The following is a 15,181-nucleotide window of genomic DNA, read 5'->3' as shown; positions in this document are numbered from 1 at the left end:
AATATTTAGAGTGATTGAAGTAATAAGGTAAATTTCTTTGAGCACCTGGAGCAGTGCGGAAGTGCCATATGACCCAAGCTGCAAAGTTTATCAAGCTGTAATGAACAGTGTGTTAAAGTATAAAAATTCACTGGTTGATAAATGGACTATAGCCAGGAAAGTTGACTCTTTGTATGTTTGAATATATTCTTGGAGACTAAAGTTAATATTTAGGTCTAAATTATATTTCTAAGACATTGCACATTGTTCAAGCCTATGATAAGTAAGTCTCATGGAATACTAGGGAAAGTGGACTGTGCATGTGTTATTCATACGGTATGAATGGGTTGTGTGGGTTAAAGTGCTATGGAATAAAGTGCATGTGTATACGTCTTTCATATGGTAATTTTGTGCTTAGGGTCTGTGTATATGTGTATATCTATGTATTTGTGTATTAATCTTAAATTGCGACAGTAGACCAATACGATAACAAACTTGACGAGTACACTTACTATTAAAGAAAATAGGTAAAGGGTAAGTAGAGAGAAATACTACGATAATACACCTTGAATTATAGATCTTTGTCCTTGCTTGAATTCTTTTCGCGACTTCTGCTTCAAGAAGTCTGTAGAGGGGCCTCTGGAAAGATGTCAGTGCAACTCTGGTTTACACCTTTGTTATCAAAAGAGGTCCTGGTAAACACTAGGGTCCAGTCACTTAGTTTGGAATGCAAATGAGGAAGGGACACCTGGACGCCTGCATCCTTGTTAAATCAGTTTTCTAAACACACCTGGAGTGCCATTATAGCCTAGCAGAATGGGCAATACTTCTCTATAAGCATAGGGTGCAAGGCTGGAATAATCCATGGACAGAGTGCCAGTCCTTCACTCACATACACAATCACTATGGACCATTTAACATTATCAAACCACCTAACCTGCATATGTTTATACTATGGGAGGAATCAAAATTTTATTATTATTTAGTATATGTACTATTATTAATTTTTTGTGATGATACTTATGTATCAAGACAAGACAAAGATAAAATCTGACTTTGTTATGAGTTAGACACCATTTTGTTATTATTACTATATGGTTACTACATTTTTTCTAGATTTATCTCAGTTGTTTTGATGGTTTTGAATGTCATGAATCATTTCTGTACATTTTACTCATATTTAGCCCTTGAGAATTAAGTGTGTTATGAGATTTTCATTTTAACTTGATGTTATTTAATTTTATTTTGTTTATGGGCACCACCATTTTGATTGTCCCATTTTCAGGATGCTGGTCCTGGTTGAAACTGTGTCAAAGAGAGCAATAAAGTGCATCCCAGGATTTAAATAAATGTCCTACTCTGACAGACTCAGGGAATTAAACCATTTTAGTCTTGAGCAGAGAAGACTGCATCAGGGCCTAATCCAGGCACTTAAAATCCTCAACGGCATTGATAAAGTAGATCAGCAACATATTTTCAGTTTAAGAGTGGAGGATAGCAGGAATCATCGGATAGAGGGGTTCTTTCATCAGATTGGCTGGCCCAACACTGACTCAGCTCTGGAGTGGCCAATAAGGGGAGGCAGCTTGATGGCAATGGTCTCCAGTACTCTGAACAAGTCCAAATCATATTATGTGATATTATCTACTGTTGAATTCTGTCACTTTCTAAACAGCTCTTCTTTTCTCCACCCTAGCGGCCTGCTGCTTCTCTTCTTTCGTTGGCATCTTTTCGCATTAAAACTGATTAAGTTAATTTTTGTGTTGCAATTACTTAGTACGTTTTCATTCATTTTTCACTTAAGCTGGCACTTAAGTCTTCAATCTGCCTCCAGAATGATTAGAGAAGGTGGTAGGGAATGAGAACAGCGCTCATACGCATGCGCCACACGGCTGCCCTGCTGCACTATGCCAAGAGTTGATTGTACAATAAAATAAAATAAAAGGAGTAATAAAAATCATCACCCCGAAAGCAGATAGTAGACATCACGTAGTATATGTGTACCAAATTTCAAGTCAATAGGTGAAACAGTTTGCGAGCCACAGGTGAATTAAAATCCTGGATAGACAAATGAACAGGCACGGTAGCATTTTATATAAGGAGATTGAGGATTACTTGTGTTCTGTGTATTGTATTTACCCGCCTTTTGTTTTGACACCCACTGCACACCCAACTTACCTGGAAATGGGTCTCTCTTTGAACTTTCCTTCCCAAGGTTTCTTCCATTGTTTTTTCCCTACAAAGGTTTTTTTGGGAGTTTTTCCTTGTCTTCTTAGAGAGTAAAAGCTGGGTGCTGTCAAAAAAATATGAGTTTGGATGGTGTTCTGGATTTGCCAAAAGATTATTTCAAATTCCTAATTAAGGAATTTGTTTTGAATTTTTTACTGATGTTTCACCTCCTGATTCTTCCACTTTAGTAGTTTCTCAGCTCTATGAACAAGCAGTACACATTTAAGTACGCCTGCTAAAAAATAAATCAGGAAAATACAGTTATCAGTGAAACTAACAGAAATATCTCTTAACTCATTTGGTAAAGAGATTTGTGTTTTCTGTCTGCCTAAGTGAGGATGAACCTATCACTTGGACTGATATTTTATGCCCTTTGAAAGGTGAGACAGGTGATTGGTGGGGTACATGCTCACATATAAGGACTGTTAATATTTAATGCTGGTGAGGTTGGTATGGCTTGTTTCCTTTAATGCCTGCACCTGTTTGTCTGCTTATTTTAATTGAGTGGCATATTATTATCCATTCATCCATTATCCAACCCATTATACTAACTACAGGGTCACGGGGGTCTGTCCCAGCCAACACAGGGCGCAAGGCAGCAAACAAACCCCAGGCAGGGGCATATTATTATGTCAAATGTATATGGTTGTTCCACAAAGAATGCTATGGTCAGCTTACTGAGAAGAACACAGAAAACTGTTACTTTCAGAAATAAACAGAAAGTTGTATCAGGAGAAAATTAAATATCCAAGCAAATACATGAAGTGGTCCTGGTGATCAAAAGGAAACTGATAAACCAAAAGAAAAAGGCCCATGTCTGTAAGCACAAGGGGTCTTGTGACTAAATTTTTAAACAAAACAAAGATGAGTAATGCTAGTCTGAAGAAAAAATAATGAAAAAGGTCAGTAATAATCCATAGGATGAAACAAGAAGAACAAGAGGGAATGCCAATCTAAAATTTTACCAAGCCATGCAACAGAAGGTAAGAAAATAGAGGTAATAGAAAAAATAGAGATTTTACTCAAAAGATACAAGAATAAATTAGAAATTATAGCATTTCTGTTGATGGGTACAGAACTGATATTGAATTGGAATTAATTGGAATAGATATTGTTTTGTCCTCATTTACTGTATTTATACATTGGCCATATGGAAAAAATAATGAACAACAAATCCTCTCTTCTGGTATTGTTCTTTTCTCTCAGTTGCATCTTTTAAGTGCTACATGCTCTATAAACCAGCATATGTCACTCATATTCTCCTCAATAAAATAAAAGCTCTGTGCTAAAGAAACTGATAGAAGACAGCCCCCAGGTCTGCAGTCATATGGAATAGCTGGTTACTGCAAACCATTCTCACAGACCTTGTAAATAAATTTACATCCTAGTGAGGAGCAGGACGCCACTTCTGAGAATGAATTACATCATGATTTTATGGCATACTTTACCACAAATTGACACTGATAATGGTGTTTTGAGGTTTTCTGATACTAACGCTGAGACTTCACAACAAAAGTAATAATAATAATAACATAGTAAAACATAATAAAAAACATAATAAGGTAGGGTGTTGTGCTAAGATGCAGGTAACTGTTGCCACTTTGCAACATCATGAATAATACTGTAACAAACACCGAGATGGGAAGACAGAGACACACACAGTGAATGAGAGTTAAGCCTGATAACGGGCATGATAATTTAGCAACGAATGTTTCAGAGCTAAATCACCATCCCACAAGGGAAATATCCCGTAAAATATCAGTTATACAGAATTTAGCCAAGGCTGTTTCCGGCACTGTTACTGAAGTTGTATTCACTTTACATTGTTCCTGATCGTCTTCCAGAGTCTTATGAAGTATCCTGCCTCTCCCCGTGATTCCCCCTTATCTTCTGCGAGGTTCGATTTATCCATTGCCCCGGCCACCGTCCACCTTCTTAATCTTTCTCCGGCTTGTATGGTGTAAAGCAAATATGGGGTTCATGAAATGTAAACCTCAGTGTACCCATGTGACATTTTGTTGCAAATCACTGATTCAGCCCTGTCTATTTTAAGGGTAATATGGTGGCTACTGTAGTACAGTTTGCATCAAAGAAAACCTGTGTGTTGATACTCTGATATTTTTTATGATTCATATATTCATATCCGTCCACCTTTGAAGCAATAATCTTTTGGTGCATGCCAATTTGCATGAATTATTATTTTAACATAACTTTGTGCTGAGTTGTGGGCAAATGTACAAGCTGCCTATTATTTCTTGAGTTGTACGGGCATTCAAAGTTATGAAAAATTCAAATATTATAAAGCTGCCTTTTCCCTGTGTTTCCCCCCTGTAGTGGGCCATGTTGGAAGAGTTTCTGGCAGCTGTGATTTCAGGACCACACAACCAGGATAAGTTGGAATTTTCTTCCCAAGATCACAGGTGTTGAAAGTCTTCCAGCAGTCAATCAAATTGACATACAGTACAACCAGTTTAATGTTTTAAAAGTTAATTGGAATTAATATAAGAATTTCTATGGCATGTGCTATATCTTCATAGATATGTTTGGTCTTATATTAATGTTAATGTTATGGTGAATCTTTCTGGTCTGTTTTCAGAAGGGTTCTTTTCTGTTATTATATCTCTGTAACAGTATATTAGATAGACAGATAGATAGTTTATTAATCCCAAGGGGAAATTCACAAATTCAAATACAAAATAATGTAGGCAGTAAAGAATGTGATGTTAAATCTTTTAAAAATTTCATGGCCATGGATTATCTCATTGGGTGAGCCTTGATCCAAGTCTAAATTTAGCTTTTCATGGCATATTACATTTTCAAATGACACAGGGAAGATAAGTATTTCTTTCTTTCGGAATGCAGTCTGTACATTTCTTGTATTCCATAGTTTACCATTTTTATAATGTTATTCTATTATTAATATATATAATTTTGACTTTGCTGTTAATACATTTCAAGTTATTGTACTTCTCATGTGCCTGCTACCTTTGTAATTAATACTAAAAAAAGTTTAGCCCCTTTAACGTTAACACACACTGGAATTCAGCTTCTGAGCTTCACAGCCTGAATATTCATGTTTGGTGAATATTTCTTATTTCTTTCTTAGACTTTGAATTAAATGTAACACACATTAAGTTAAGCCGGTTAGCCTCTGATGTGTTATTCTAAAACACATGCTAAAGAATGTCACTTAGCCTCTGAGGTTGCATATGAACTATTATTTATGTATCTCACACTAAGATACCTACTTAGCCCCTGAGGTTATATTATAAAGCACATTAGTTAAACAGTCCTAACCTCTAAGGTCAAAGATAAAAAGCAACTATTAGCTATCGATAGAGATATATAAACCAAAGCTTTGCAAACAATACTGAGTTGTGCTAACTCATTTATTACATTAACTTATAACTAGTTTATCACATAAAGATAAAATTTTTTAGACCAATGTAATAAATTGGAGTCAAATTGTTGGTCCATGCTGCATCTCCATCATTGGTTAGAAAACCTACTGTAGTGAATCTGGGTGAGTTGAAATAACAGTAACGTCTATCTAAACTCATATTAAGGTTAAAATGCCTACACTGGGAAGGTCTGCTAGATGACTACAAGACATTACATTTAGACTTTCATCACCGGCTGAGTGATCGACTGCACTGTACTTGTTTCTTATCTATTCAGGTGTTAGCTTTTTGCTCCAAGTTTATTTTTTTAACTTGACTTTGGTTTAGTTTTGTGCTCCTGGTAAATTATCTGAGATTATCCTCTTTTATCAATAAATGCTTAGTCATTTGTGCATGACGTGGTTTTGTCATGGAGGTGTCATCAGTGGGTGACCCTCCGTTGATTGTTAAATATTTAAAAACACAAGCATTACCATCTCATATTTATATTCACATTACAGATGTCTACTGTTGGCCAGAAATAATAACTGAGGGTGAAAAATGAAATACATTGACTTGTTACAAATTGTGTTACATTTTACTATAATGCAGCTGATTTTCAAAAAGCTAGAAGAATAACTTAAAGCTGTGTATGTTATTTAACTTTATATGCTTATTTAGGCATCCAAAAAGTAATGTACAGTATATTGAACATTAAACACTTTATTTAATTTGCAAAATGTTAAGCATTTTATTGCCCATTTTCCAATACACTATGAAATCCAATTAAACCTAGGCCAGTCATGTAGTAATATTCTTTTATAGAGCTTTTTTCTTTGTTGTAATTTGAATTTAATGGTAAAAATCATCATCTCAAAAAATAACAGGGCTACAGTTTTCTTCAATCTGTAATTTTGCCCTTAAATATATCTGTTAAAAGAAACACCTTAACTCAGTATTTGTTGCCAAGAATTCTGTTTTTCTTTCTAAGGCACTTTGATTAGCAATGATTAGAAAGAAAGGCTCAGGCATTCACGAAATTCTACTCCCAACACAGAGACTTAGTCATCCACGATCAATGCCCTTCATAAGCACCTACAGGTAATACTCCACTATTTGTGAGTCTATTTGATCTAAGCACAATACACTGTAATTATTTGGGGAATAATGTGCTTTCTATTGATTTAGCTAGACATTACCGGCTAGAAAATAATATCTCAAAATGGAAATCTTAATTCCAACTCAAACAATAAGGACGTTTCTAGTATGACCTCTGAAAAAGTTCTATATACCTGGAAAGAAAAACTTTACCAGCATATACAATCAACAACACATGGGTGTAGATTTTTTAAATATTGTATTTCAGGTTATCTCAACTACCCAGAACCGCATTGACAGCATCTTTACACTGAGCCATTCCCACTCTATCTCTCTTTTGTTATTTAAAAGTAGACACATGAAGATAATAAAAAAAAATCCTGAATCTACTTTTATTGCAACTTTTAAAAAGAGGGAAAAGTACAAGCTTAATTTTTAACATGATTCTTAAAAATTGGTGCCTTGAAAGATGTAATTGTTTTCCAGTTTTCCTTTTTCTAAATGCAAAATGGAGAAAAATACGTGGATAAAAGAGACCATCAATTTCATGTGATGACTACAGAATGGATCTCTGAAAACATGACAAGCACAATGATATAGTTTGAATGTTACTGTTACATGAAGAAAAGCATTGTGCATTTCATGCACAATTTTCTCTTTGTACATCATTGCTTTAAGCTCTACTTCACTACAATTTTCAGTTGGCTTTTTGCAGTTGATAAAATGTATAAATAATATATACTGTACCATGGTATGTGGCACTGGGTATGTACCATGGCTTACCGGTCATTGTAAAATGGACCTAATGATAAAAAAGAAAATTGGCTATCACTCTACAAATTCAACAGTTCACTTTTAGGAGTTGCACCTCAGAACAAAGGAGTTACAATAGCACCCACAGCTGAGATGTAATGTTACAATAATAAACTGAGCTCCAGGAAAGAATGTCTCTCTGGAATACTAAGATGTTGTACAGTGTCAGCCATTATGAATTTAGTGAGAAGTCAAGCAAAATGACAACCTTTGCCTGAAGAAGTGGCCTGAGTTGCCTTGAAAGTTTATACATTATATTGTAATCTTTTTAAAAGGTGTCATTTTGCTTGACTTCTCACTGTTTCTGGGAGAAATACTTGACTTGACATTCCCAGCTTTGTGATGTGGAGCATTATTGTGCGGAAATAAGAGTTTTGGCAGATGGGTACACTACTTCCATGAAGAGAAGCCCTGAGCAAAAAAAAAGGAAAAAAACAAATAGCTCATACACAAAATATTAATATTCTAAATATGTACAAAATTCTGTCTGCACCTTCCAAACTTTAGAATTATAAGAAATCTAAACCAAGCCCTGAAACATCTTTTATATCGAAATATAGCTACCATGTTTATACAAAATAATGGAACTTCATCAGTCAGACAGAGCAAAATTCATAAATAAACAAAGAAATTTTAAATTCATAAAACTTCCTTACCACTTGCTAAGAACTTGACATTGAGAAACAGTGGTGCCCATGGAGTTTAAATCTCAACAAGCTCAACAATGTGGTCATTGCAGTATAAGATAAGATTGTTCTCTTGCCTTGCAATGCCAACTCTTTCATTTTCTGGACATCTAGTTCTTGGTTGCTTAGGCAACTCCATTTAAAGAGCTTGGCTACATCGTTTTTATCATTTGTAATGAGCCCTACAATAGTGATGTCATTGCTGAACTTGACAATTCTAACAAAAGCCTTCTGTAAAACGAATTCATTTATGCACCATCAATAAAGTGCTGTGGTGCTCATCGTCAAGGCACCCATTCTTATAATGAAAACCTTAGGGATTGTATCAGTTGTAGCTGCAGATGAAAATGGTAAAGGTGCATTTGAATGCTAGTGAGGACATGGTGTGATAAAGTCATAAAAATCCAACATTTTACAGTTTACCTAACAGCAGAGCTGGTACCTTAAATAAAACAAGTACAACGCCAGCAACAGTTAGCAACAGAAAAAGATTGCTGTCGCTGGTGAGCATACTGATTAGAGTACCTTTCATTATGCAGCCTTATTATTATTTTAGCCATAGAATGATACACTTTATACACATTCATTACCTATTTTTTTACAAGCTTCACTAAGCTGTGCATTCTCTAAACATATAGAATTCTTGGAAAAATGAAAAACAATAAAAAGGATTAGCTTTTAAACAATAAAACACACAAAAATAGTATTTAACAAAATTAAATGTATAATACTTACTTGAAAGCAAATTGAAACCATGCCCTGTCACACATGTGCGGTGTGAAATGAAGAGACTTTTAACAGACATTCTGACTGATAACTTAAACAGATTCCAGAAATTAACACAATTTTACCTAATGACATAATTAGTATTTACACTGTAAGGCCCCTGGATCTGGACCTGAGAAGTGCATCCCAACAGTTTATTTCAATGCATGGACACTGACTCGTTATAAATATTGAGGAAAAACAGCAAAAAGGTATAAATTACAGCATAGATAATAATCCAATAATAATAATAATTTTCATTCTAACATAGCATAGAAACTACATGTTGTAGCAAAGTAAAATTAAATGATCAAAGTGGACTGCAACGTTAAACTTTGGATATACTTCTACATGTATAAGCATCTGTCGAATGGGCTTACATTAAAACTTACTTTAAAACTCCTCAGGACAGTTGCAGTGTGCTTTGAGCTGGGGATGATCCCGTGCTCATTTAATATTAGTAGGTATTTACAGTAACAAGACTAACTTTAGGGGTTAGCGCCATTGCAGTGTGCCTCAGAGCTGCAGACTAGAACCAAACCAAGCAGTGGGCTTCTTGCAGTCAGAGAAGGGGAAAAAAGCTGTGGACTAACTAAAAACTCATCTTGAACAGGTTTAACAAACTCAGTACAGTACGTAATTTTACAAAATAAATTCTGCATGAATCAGACAGGATGATAATGAACATGAAAAAGCATGAATATGTCTTAAAAACATTAATATCATATTTTTTTTATTTATATTTGGACCAAAGTATAGCGTGACACCGATTTACATATATTTAAGTCAATGCCACAGAAAAAGACAGGTGAAGCATAGAAATCTTTATATTGTGTAATATAAAAAAATCTCCCTATTTTATCCACATCCACCCCTTATGCCCCATTTAAACCGGCCTCATAAACTCACTAGAATAATCCAATTCCTGATGTTTGTATTCTCTTTTTATACATTGTGCTAACAGCAGTCCCTGATCCAATAAGAGTCTTGGGTAACCAGCGGGCCCCCGTTTAATCCAGAAAGAGTGAAAATTGGCCAATATAAATAGAACACGAGAAAAGAAAGTTGTGCTTCTGTGCAATTATTCACTGGTAGTCGTCAAACAGACTGCCTACTTCCAGTTCTGGTTGGTTTTGTAGTGCTGACTCCCAGAAGGGACAGGTCCTAATGATGTGGACCTCAAGTGACATCACTCAAATTCCGTTCGAGGTTCCCCTGAATTATGGATGGAAAAAGAGATTGTGTTAACAAAAGCACCACCTCTTGGCCCAGGGTGGTAATGCTTACCTGTGTGGAGCCTTGAGGATGCCTCCTAATTGCACATTCCTGATAACACACATCCATCCATCCATTATCCAACCCGCTATATCCCAACACAGGGTCATGGGGGTCTGCTGGAGCCAATCCCAGCCAACACAGGGTGCAAGGCAGGAACAAACTCTGGGCAGGGCACCAGCCCACTGCAGACAACACACATACTGTACATACTGTATAATAGGATGTGTGTGTGTATAGTTTATATTAAGTGAAATAACTGCATTTAACACTGATCGGGGCATTTAGTGTATAGTGAATTTAAATATATTCTCATATTTAATGATGGCCTACACTATATGCTCCATGTTCTAACTACATCTACATCCATTTGAATAATTTGTGTCAGAGTTATGACATGGTATCACTTCTAATTTAACTAAAAAAATTGATGAAACACTAACCATTTTATACATAGGGATGAGGAAATTCTTTCTGCATTTAGTCTGTATTTTCTCAGGAAAGACTTACAAAGCCAAACAAAACTCAACAGCAAAATATGTGTTTAATTTTTACAAAAGACAATGGGCTTAATTTATCAAAGGTTCACAAATGGTTGAACACTTTTAACTTCATCAAAATATGAAAATGTTTTTTTCACTTAAATTAATTTTAATTGAACTATTATGAAAACAATTTTAAAACAGATGCTTGTGCATACATTAAAATTTACTTCAAAACTCCATGGGTCAGTTACAGTGTGCTTTGACCTGGGGATGATCCCATGCTCCTTTAATGTTATGGTAACAAAACTAAATTTGGGGGTTAACGCCTTTTCAATTAGTTTATAGCAGTGGTTCTCAAACTGTGGGGCAGGCCCCCCTAGGGGGGCGTGAAGTAACAAAAAGGGGGTGTGAAGATGTGAAAAAAAGAAAACAAGAATCAAAAAATATGAAAAATACATCAATTGAAACCAAAACAAATTAACTTAAACTACATTTTGATACTAGAAAAATAAATATTAAGTAGTAGTTAAGTAGGTATAATAAAATATGCATCTATGATATATCATTAATTAAAAAAGAACAATTTGGTATTAGTGGGCTCCTTTTAAAAAAAGTTAGGGGGTGCAATTAAAACTGTTATGAAAACTCGGGTCGCAAATACTTAAAGGTTGAGAAACGCTGGTTTATAGTAACATCAACCTAATGGCACAAAGAACAGGATTTCTACACCTTGATGATTAAGAATAATACTATTATGCTGTCAGATGCTGGTGTAATTGACTAGAAATTGGCATTTTAAAGAAAAGGGCATTTCTGTGTGTTGTTGTTGGGCAATAGGCAACCTTTCTTTGAGACTGGGATGATAAGTGAAAAAGCATATTTCCTGGGTAATTCTATTACAGGTTATTGTTGATGGCTCTATACAGGACGTAGATATTTAATTGTTTTTATTTTAGAATGCCTTTCACCTTACACTCGTAACCTTAGATCTTCAAATGAGTGTCTGCTTATAATTCTAAGAGTTAAGCTTAAATGAAGTGTTGAGGCACCCTTCTGCTGTTATGCACCTAAAATCTGGAATAGTTTACCAATTTAAATTCACCAGGCTAATACCGTGGAGCACTTTCAAAACTGCTAAAAACACATTATTTTAACATGGTTTTCTCATAGCTTCATTTTAGTTTAATCCTGATATTCTGTATATGCATTTAATTATCATTATCATTCATGGTGGCTCCAAAATCCGCAGTAACCCCTACTTTCTCTGCTGTTCTTTTTCCATTTTTTCTGTGGTGCCGATCTGTGGCACCACCACCTGTTCAAGGCACCGTGATGTCCCTGTATTGATGGATTAAAGGCAAGAAGTCCACATTACCATCATCATCATGTTCTTCCATGTGAACCCTGAATACCATGAGGGCTGACTGAGGTCATTTATGTTAGGTAGAATGCCTAGAGGGGCTGGTCAGTTTTGTGGCCTCAGACCCCCTGCAAATTTTGTTTTCTCCAGCTGCCTGGAGTTTTTTTTTTCTCTCCTCCCTAGCCATCAGACCTTAATTTTATTCTGTGTTAATTAGTATTGCCTAATTTTATTTTTTAGATTTTGTATTTTTTCTCTTTCTTCATCCTGTAAAGCACTTTGAGCTACACCATTTGTATTAAAATGTGCTATATAAATAAATATTGTTGTTGTTGTTGCAAAAATGTCATGTGTTTTGAAGATCAAATTGCTGTGATCGATTTCTCATCAACATGAGTATTGTGATAACAGAACTGCTTTCTTAGAAAATGTTTGTATTTATTTGGTTTGTTTGGTGGATATTGGTCACTGATCAGCATACAGTGGTATTTGTACATCCTGATAGTTAGCAACAATGCTATTGTTTAACCATTGAAAATGTACAGTATATACACTATTGTTAAGCAAAGGAAATTGGTATGTACCATTATTTTACCAATCGTCATGTTGATCTAGGCAGAGATTGAAGCAGTTACTGTATATACTTTTGAGCAAATCAGGATAAAAAGAAGTATGGTCAGGGATTCCAAACTGTTGCCTGCTTCCTTTATTTTGGCACCTTACCTCTGCAGCTACACACTGTATCAACAGTGGAATGTACCTGGACCAGGTTTCTTTAGACCTGAGGCTGATAGCACTGGCAAGTATAATTAAAGGAATAACAATCAGAAAATAATGGAGAAAAAATGTACTATAATGCTACATTTTAGATAGATAGATACTATTTTAGTTGTTTGTGCTGGTATAATTTAAAACAAAACATTGTTTAAAATGGATTTGAATGAATAAAAATACAGAAGAGCCAAATATGAGTGTAGAAGAGTATCGGTTTTTAGTACCTTTTTTGTTATTATTTTATAAACCTGTAATACAGGAAATTGTGTTCATATTCAAGTAGCACTAATAATAAAGAATGAACTAGATTTGGATGGAGTGGCCATCACAAAACACACACATGCTCACAATCACTTTTATTCTAATCAGACCAATTTATATTTATCAGTGTCTTACAGCATGTTTTTAGACAGTTAGAAAAAATTAAAATCTCCAGAGAAAATCTCAATCCAAAGTTTACTGTTACTGTTGAATGATTTTTGCTAGTCTAAATGTAAAAAAACCTATTACTGAGAATGCCTCAGTTGTTAAGAATGGAACAAACATTATTTAAAATTTCCTTTAATTTCTGTTTCTGTCTTTACTGTCAAGGCGAGGGCAGTTTAAATGCGGTTAAGTGAGAAGCAACAAATGCACTGTTTGCTTTGCATTTTTTCTTTTATTTAATTTTATTTGAAAGCGTGGGATTTAAAATATATTAGTTAAACATGTAGTGGGAATTTTCTCGGCAGAGTTTTTTTCCCATATTTCAAAACAGTTTTCTCTGTGTATATGATCTGATTTTTGTCATGGAACCCTTAAGGAGTTCTGGGTGGGTTGTTTTCCATTTAAATATAAAATTACCACAAAAAGGCAGAAGAGGTGTTCTTATCTTGATGTGCAAACTAAGCAGCAGTTAACCCAGAAGCCTGGAATTTTTGTTTTGTACAATGTACCAACACTGAAAGATTTGTTTTATTTACTTTTGTCGCCGATAACAAATACCACTAGGAATAGGCTTTGACTTGTAGTACCCAGTTGGTCATAGGTTTTTTAGACTTTTAATGAAAGTATTGTTGCAGCTCAGGGACCTTTGTGCCCTTTTAGACTCATTTCAATAATACTTATAAAAATAGGGACTTTGGAACATACACTATATCAGAAATGTCTAATTTATATAAATTAAAAAATTAACAATAAATGGATCAGTGCTTTCGTGTCTAGAGGTCTGTTAAGTACAGACTGATTTTGATCTATATAAAGAGCAACATATAAAGGATTAGCTGTTGGATGCATGACTAGCTCACTGTACAAACCAAAATGATATATAAAGTTAAGCACCAAAAAACATTACAGTTAAACAGTTATAACAATTAAAATTCAATGTAATTAATAGAGCTGATGGAAAAATTACAATTATAAGACAATATTGGAAAAATTACTTAAAGTGAACAAGTTTTAATTATTCATCTTTAAAAGAAATTGATTGTTAATATAGTCTAAATTGAATAAACCGAATAAGTTACTAATTTTCAGTGATGATATCATATATCTATATATATAATTCACTAAGGCAAGACAACCATGGAAAGCACGCGGGAAGGGGCGTGGATTCACTAAGCCGGCGACAAATGAGACACCTATGGCGCACGCAGGAAGGAGCCACGCCCACCAACCCCATTGGATACGACGACAACTCGCAGGGCCACGCCCACCAACTCGGATGCGACGAGACAGAAAAAATGGTGTCATTTATATTCGTCTGTCATAGAGGCCACATGCAGTGCAGGTCAGGTTAATGTCATGTGCATGTCATGCACCTGCGAGCTATGTTGACTGTTCATAGAGGCATGTTTCTCACGGAGGTGAATCGCCATATGCAGCGTGTGAAACGGTTTGTGAGGGGTATCCCATGGGATCCTTAATAAAATCCTTTACAACTAAGGTTAAAGTACAATGAAGTAAGCAGTCTTTAAAAACCGACTTTTCGGTTACGACACACGAAAGCGTGCACCATAGCAAACTGTTTTACATGCTACATACAGCAATTTGCATTCGCGACAAACATGCGTCTTCTCAGATGTTCCTGCACTTTGTTCATACCCAAACCCCCGCTACTACCGTGGTCTGGTGTCTTGGTGGATTATATATACAAAGGTAGCCAAAACCGCATAGAGCAATGAAAAGTCTAGAGTTCCATCTTTTCATTATCCTCAAACCCTCCCTTTTTAGACAGCTGTGTCTTTCCAGAAGTGTTCAACCATCAATAAATAATTATGCGGCGTTTGTTATGCCGTGGGTTCACTATTGTGTTGTATTTTGCTCTCTCTAGAGTTCCATCTTTTCACTCGCTTACTG

The sequence above is a fragment of the Polypterus senegalus genome, chromosome 4 (assembly GCF_016835505.1).
Source record: "Polypterus senegalus isolate Bchr_013 chromosome 4, ASM1683550v1, whole genome shotgun sequence".
NCBI lineage: Eukaryota > Metazoa > Chordata > Cladistia > Polypteriformes > Polypteridae > Polypterus > Polypterus senegalus.
The sequence above is the reverse complement of the archived record's forward strand: the minus strand, read 5'-3'. Positions refer to the sequence as shown.